This window comes from Gopherus flavomarginatus, unplaced genomic scaffold (assembly GCF_025201925.1).
Source record: "Gopherus flavomarginatus isolate rGopFla2 unplaced genomic scaffold, rGopFla2.mat.asm mat_scaffold_157_arrow_ctg1, whole genome shotgun sequence".
In the NCBI taxonomy this organism is placed as follows: Eukaryota; Metazoa; Chordata; order Testudines; family Testudinidae; genus Gopherus; species Gopherus flavomarginatus.
This window is the reverse complement of record NW_026114730.1, coordinates 140,746-147,336: the sequence shown is the minus strand read 5'-3', so window position 1 is coordinate 147,336 and position 6,591 is coordinate 140,746. Positions and strand designations below refer to the sequence as shown.

The window sequence follows — 6,591 nt, the reverse complement described above, 5'->3', positions numbered from 1 at the left end:
CAACTCCTGATGCATCCCCCAGCCTGAAGCCAGCCAGCCCCGCATCCCTTGCCCTGCCTGCAGCCAGACCCTACCTCCAGCCAACTCCATGTCCACTGGTGCCCTGCAGTTCCCAGGGCAGTAACCATGCACATCTGCTTCAATGAAGGGGGCAGGCAGCTGGGACCCACACATGTGCACACTCTTGGGTGACCAGACAGCAAATGTGAAAAATCGGGACTGGGCTGGGGGTAATAGAATCCTAGATAAGAAAAAGACTCCAAAATTTGGACTGTCCCTACAAAAGCAGGACATCAGGACACCTTAGCACACCCCCAGGACTCCTGAGTTCCATTGCTGGGTTTCCTATTGGTTCCACTGCTGGTTGTTTTCCTTTTCCTGGGGGGACTTTCGGCAAGTTGCTCCACACTCTAGGGCTCTGTCCCCAGCAGTCAAATGGGGATTTCATACTTTCCCGCTATTGGAAAGTGCTGGGAGAATCCCCCAGCAAAAGCTGCTCTGACAGTGCTAAGCAGCATCTGACCATTCAAGGTCAGAGCTCGGTACCTGGGAGGAGTGTTTGGCTCTGGGGTTTCACTTCAGCCCAGTCTAGAGAGAGGGGCCCAAACATGGAGTTTGGCTCAAGAAGACCAAGTGTCCAATTTGTTAAGGGCGTTTTGAATTCCAACCCTGTGCTCCTAAGTGCTTGGTGTCAGTTGCAAATTTTAGAAGCATGCTCTCCACTGCATTTTCCAAATCATTCATGAAAATATTGAATAGTATCGGACCGCGGACTGATCCCTGTCGGACCCACTAGGTACACCCTCTCCATTGGACAGCCAAACATGGAGAAGGGCTCCTGGAGTCTGGGCTTTCAACCAGCTCTGCACCAACATTGCACTGATTACAGCTGGACTGCTTTTCCCTCGTTTGCTTGTGAGAATGTGCTACGGGATTGTGTGAAAAGCCTTAGCAACCCCAAGCTAGATCCCATCTACTGTTTACCCAACTCCACCAGGCCCAAAACCCTGCCAAAGAAGGAAAGAGGATTGGTTTGGAATGATTTGTTCTTGACAAATCCAGGCTCACTAGTCCTAAGAACCAAACTATTCTGTAGGTGCTGCTGACAAACTGAGTGCTTAAGAATGTATTGCAGGCTCTCTCCAGCTATGGCAGTGAGGCTAGCTAGTCTGTAAGTCTCAGGGGTCTCTTTGTTCCCCTTTTAGAGAAAGGTCCTGTCTTGTTCATGGATGGGAAGATGTTCTTTTTCAGAGATCTCAGACGAGAACTGGGGCACAGCACCTGGTTTGTCAAGGCCACAAAAAAGGAGGCAGGAACCTCTTCTCTCCTGCTGGCAAAGAACCCCAGGTACCTGAAAGACAGGGACTCACATCCCTGAATGGGCTTTTAAAAAGGCACTGGTTAAAGATTGGCCCCGACCATTTCTTGTTTCCACAGACTAGACATTTTAGCAAACTTTAGAATTCCTTGGTGCTAAACACTGTGAAACTCCCCTTTCTCCTTCACAGAGGGCTTTAACGCCCCTTATCTCACTCAGGCTCACAACTGCCCGGAGTTTGAGAACTGTCCCTGTTCCCATTGGACTGATGGGAGGAGCCTGAGGTGCAGAGAAGGGAAGTGACCTACCCAAGCGCCTACACAGTAAGGTGGTGGCAGAGCCAGAAAGACAAGCCACCAGTCCTGACTCCTGTTCTAACAGACAATAACCCCCCCAGAGGCAGGGATAGAGCTCAGGAATCGAGATGGTGGGGAAATTTCATTGAATCCATTTCTGTCAGAAAATCCCATTCAGGCTAATCCGGTTTGTTTCTCAAAATCATAACAAGTGGGATGAAAGTTCTTGGCAAAAATATTGTATTGCAAAACAAAAGCATCTCCTGTTTGTCAGAGTGTGTTAAATTGTCTCCTCGCACACAAAGAAGAGACACTTAGATCTCAAACATTAGATAAGGTGCTTCAGTCTGAGCTAAGTCGTTGCTGCTCTTAACAATTTCAAAATAAAAAAAATGCAAATAAAATAGACTATTTCAGCTGTTCTATTACGTGTTAATCTGCTCTGAGTAAACGTGATACGACACCTCATGTTATGCCCTACTCCTAGTGACACTCTCCAATGGATCCCCATCCTCCACCCACCGTCAGGTAGGTAAGAGCGGATCATTATTATTTCTACTTGAAAGAGGGAGAAGCTAAGGCTGAGAAAGGAGAATTGACCTGTTTTAGGTCAGACAGCCAGTCAGAGGCAGAGTTGGGAATAGGACCCAAGAGCCCTGATTTTCAAACTACCCATTGGATCTTGAATTTCAGACACTGAATGACCTGAATAAAGTGCTCTCAGATGAGCTCCAGACCAACAACAGTGACAGTAACTATTCAGCAAGTATTTGAGGAGAACTGCAATGTTAGAGAGAATCATGAACTGCTCAGAGACAACTAATGCAGAGAAGCGGCAAAATTCATCAAACATAGAACTGGTTTTGACTTATAAAGAGAAAAACAAGGACCTGAGTCTCCTCCCTGTCAATAATCCCCGGCTCAGCCAATCAGGGTAGAGACTGAGGATGGGAGGCTGAGGGATCTCACCAGAGAGCCCAAAGAATGGCCTAGGTCACCAGTGGGGATCACTGCCCGAGCAATAGTTCAGCCTCACATTTTTGGGTAGACCTCCCACAGTGAGAACTGCAGAGTACTGCCCTGCAAAAAACTAAAAAAACCACACACACACTCTCTCTCTCCCCCTCCCTCCTGGTGTTGGGAGGGGAACAGGTAAAAGGACAAAGGAAGCAAGAGAAGAGAAAGGAGGGAGGGAGCGATGGAGGAAGAGGTGAAACAAAAAGGACAAACCCTAATGTCCCCAGTGATTCTAAGGGACAAAATCCCAGGTGCAGAATAAAATTCTGCCTCCTTAAGCTCGTGTTTTCCATGCCTCGAATTCACCTGTCACCAGATGGATCAGACTGAACAGCTTTCAAACCTCCAGGAGGCTCTTACCTTCTAAACAGGGACGGCTGTTTTCTAGTAAAATCACTAAAAGGGAAGGAGAAACCTTGAAAGAGGTTCCTCCTGGTGCTCACGTCCGTGAACCCGAATACTCTCTCAGTCCTCAAAGAGAGACCTGGAGAAGGAGACTTGCTGAAGCAAAGCCACAGGGGTCTCTGAGGTTTCCCTGGCCCCTCACCCCTGTCCTGCCTTGCTGATGTCAGCATCTCTCTGTGAGGTCACCACCTCCCCACCACCTTGGACCAATAATTCTTAGGTCCTGCAAAAGGCCTTTGTGATGTCACTGCCACATCCCTCCTTTGCTGTGCCAATGTCCTGCCCCTGGCCTGGACCTTTGGAGGTTTGAGCTACTCCCTGTGGATCACCCCACTCAAGGAGCGTTCATTCTAGTCAGCAAGCCGGCTAGACAGGAAAACATCAGACGCTGCTCCCAATGCTACACTCAGTTTTTCAGAAATTAGTCGACTTTCTGGCCAGAAGAGACCATTAGAGCATCTAATCTGACCCCCTGCATGTCACAGGCCTCCTGTATGACATAAGAGCTACTTTGGGGGCAAACACATTCAAGAAAGGCATCTAGTCTTCATTAAATGACATCAGGAGATGGCGAATCCACCCCTTTCCTTGGTAGCTTGTTCCTGTTTTGAATCATCCTCGCTGTTGACTATTTGTGCCTTAGTTGTAATAGGAATTTGTCTCTTTTCACCTTCCAATCATTGGGTCTTGTTAGGCCTTTCTCTGCTAGATTCAAGAGCCCTTTAATAACCAATCTTTTCTCTCCATTAAGGCACTTCAACACTTCAGCGAAGTCACCTTTCAATCTTCTTTTCATAAGCTAAACAGGTTGAGCTCTTTCAATAGCTCACTAGAAGGTATTTTTCTCCAGCCCTCAGAACATTTGGTAGCTCTTTGCTGCCCTAGCTCCAATTTCACAACATCTTTTTCAAATGAGGACACCAAAACTGAAAGCTATTCCAATATCAGTCTCACTGATGCCATGTCACCTCCTGTGACGTTATTGACATAATCTGTAACTGTATAGATCACCGTTGCCACCACTGTTCTATATTTGCAGTCAATATTGTAGAAAGGTTGTTTTGTAAGGGGTCTATGGAGACGTTCTGATTGGCTAATTATAATGATGGTATCTCTAGATGTGTATCATTTATGTAGTTGATGTTATGAATATTGGCTCTATGCTGCCCATATTTCAAACTTGTGCCATAATGGGGGACAAAACAGCTACCTTGTTAGAAGTGGCTTTGCCAATAGATGGAACCTGGGATTTAAACTCCCAATGATCACACTGTGTTTGGGATCCATTTGAATTCCTCTCCCAGGTCTTTGACACTTTCTTCTCCACTCATAGCGACTCTGATAGAGGATTAAAGAAGTCAAAGCATCATCTCCAAGCACAGACAACGGAGAATGCTTCATCACATGACACTTTGAGAAGTGGATGGATAGAACGTGATGAAGATAAACTCTGCCTGGCTCAGACAAAAGATAACAGTTGTGCAGTGATGAGGAAGGAGGGAACCTCTGAGTCACCCGTCCACGGTCGTGTCTTCACAGTGCTCCCAAGCTGGAGAGTGAAGAACCCCCTCGGTCCCATCGTGAGACTGAGGAACAGGAGGCCTGTCACCCCCATTCCTGCCGTCCTGCATTCCTGGTGTCCAGCATCCCAGAGGGCCTCCGTGCCAGCAACGAAACCCAACCGTCGTCTGGACTCCCCAGTGCTCCTCCTCAACGGTTCTAAATCAGCGGGAGAGTGGAAGGTCCTGGGCGTCACGCCGGCACCTGGGATCCACTGCACCTGAACAGTGGGGAAAGGTTTCTGTGTTGGGGCATTGTTTAGTGTTTTCTAGTTTCCAAGGGAGGGTTTATGGGCCTGAGCGTTAAGCTCCCAAACCCAGTCACTGTTTCATTGTATTCATTAAGTTTGCATTTTCCCCTGTTCCCCCAGCTTTCTGTACCTTTACCCTGACTACACTTACCTTTGTTTGTGCCAAACCACCTTGTCTCCTCTTTATTTTATTTACACCTCAGAAGGAGGGAGGCAAAATCCACTGGTGATAGAGACAGGAGGGAGTCGAGTTTGTATCTCCTGAGAAAAGAGGCTTTTTCCTTTCCTATTTCTCCCCTACCATTTCTAATATTTTCCTTTGAAGCGTTGCCTTATTCAGCTTGAGGAAACATTAGCTTTTAAGATAAAAACTACGAAATACAGAACTAGAGACATTTTTTAGAAATCTGGGATTTAGACATTTTATTTAAAGCCGGGGCGGGGGTGTTGGAGTTTCTGAGAAGGTTTTTGTTTGCAAGAAGCAACATTGTTGTGTCTGTTATTGTACCAAGTGGGGAGATGGTTGTCTATAAAGGAAGAGTCAAGACTAAATGCATTGAGTGAAGATGGGATTCGAACCCATGCATGCAGAGCACAATGGATTAACAGTCCATCACCTTAACCACTGGGCCACCTCATCTGAGCATAAGCAAGGACTGAATGAGCTCCCCTCTCACATCTAGTGAGGAGCTGGGGTAAGACTTCAGGAACAGACCGTGTTTGCATAGACACACCTACTCTGCCTAGCTATGCAGCATGATGGGGCTGCTTCCACAAAATGACCAGTTTGGGATGGTCTTGGGTTACAAATCACTTTAGGATTGAGTGGAATAAAATATTATTCTCCTTCCTGTATGAGTGAAGGGCAGCAGAACAGACCTAGTCCATCCTGATGGAGGGGTAGATGGGTGAGGAATAGCTTTTATTGGACTGCAGAGAAGGATTGAGGACATCACGCTAAAACAGTGGTCCCCAAATATTTCACATTGTGCCCTCTTAGCCATGGCTGTGGCCCCTCGGAAGCCACGGTCGAGAAGTAGGGCTGGGAGTGGGGCTGTTGCTTGCTGGGGAGAGGGATGCGGACAGGGGCAAGGGGGTCATCGCTGGGCTGGGAGCTAGAGGCCCAGACTGAGGGTGGGGTTGGGGAAGAGCTGGGACAGAGTGGGGCTGAGTGGTGCTTCCTCCCTGCCCTCCATGGGGGCTGACTCAGGCCCTGAGGTGCCCCCATGAATGTTCCTTTGTGTCTCCCTAGGAGTCATACCCCACATTATGGGGACCACTGAACCCTACTCGCTAAGCAGGGGCTAGTGAAGCCAAAGCCCAGGGAAAGGGAGAACAAGTGTGGGGGCCCCAGCACCAGAACCATGCACCCCCTTCTGTCTGTGGCTCTGCCCCATTCCACCCATAGCCCCATCCACTATCACCTCTGTTCCACCCCTTCCCCCACCAGCCCCACCCTGTCACTCCTTTACCCCTGCCCCGCTGCAGCCCTGAGACCAGAGAAGCTCCGTACCCCTGCTGCAGCCCCTGGGCCGTAGCAGGGAGTGGGAGCTCCTCCAGCCCTGGGGCTGACATAGGGGAGACTTTTGCAGGGTGGCCTAATTTGGCCGGGGTCCCAGTCATGGGCCCCACTGTCCCCTTGGTGATGCAAGGTTTGGGGAGACTGAGCCCCCCCGACCTCCATTACGTGCCGCCTAGGCTACCGCTACTCAGTGTGGGGCCAGTCTCCCTGTGTTTTCTGCTGC

The 6,591-nt window shown here is 48.8% G+C and overlaps 1 non-coding gene across 1 annotated transcript; it reads right to left on the bottom strand.

Annotated features, from left to right (window-relative positions):
* Positions 1–5,403: 5,403 nt before the first annotated feature.
* TRNAN-GUU (transfer RNA asparagine (anticodon GUU)) lies at positions 5,404–5,486 on the bottom strand. Its single transcript has one exon. It is a non-coding gene; the product is annotated as a tRNA-Asn (tRNA).
* Positions 5,487–6,591: the final 1,105 nt, after the last annotated feature.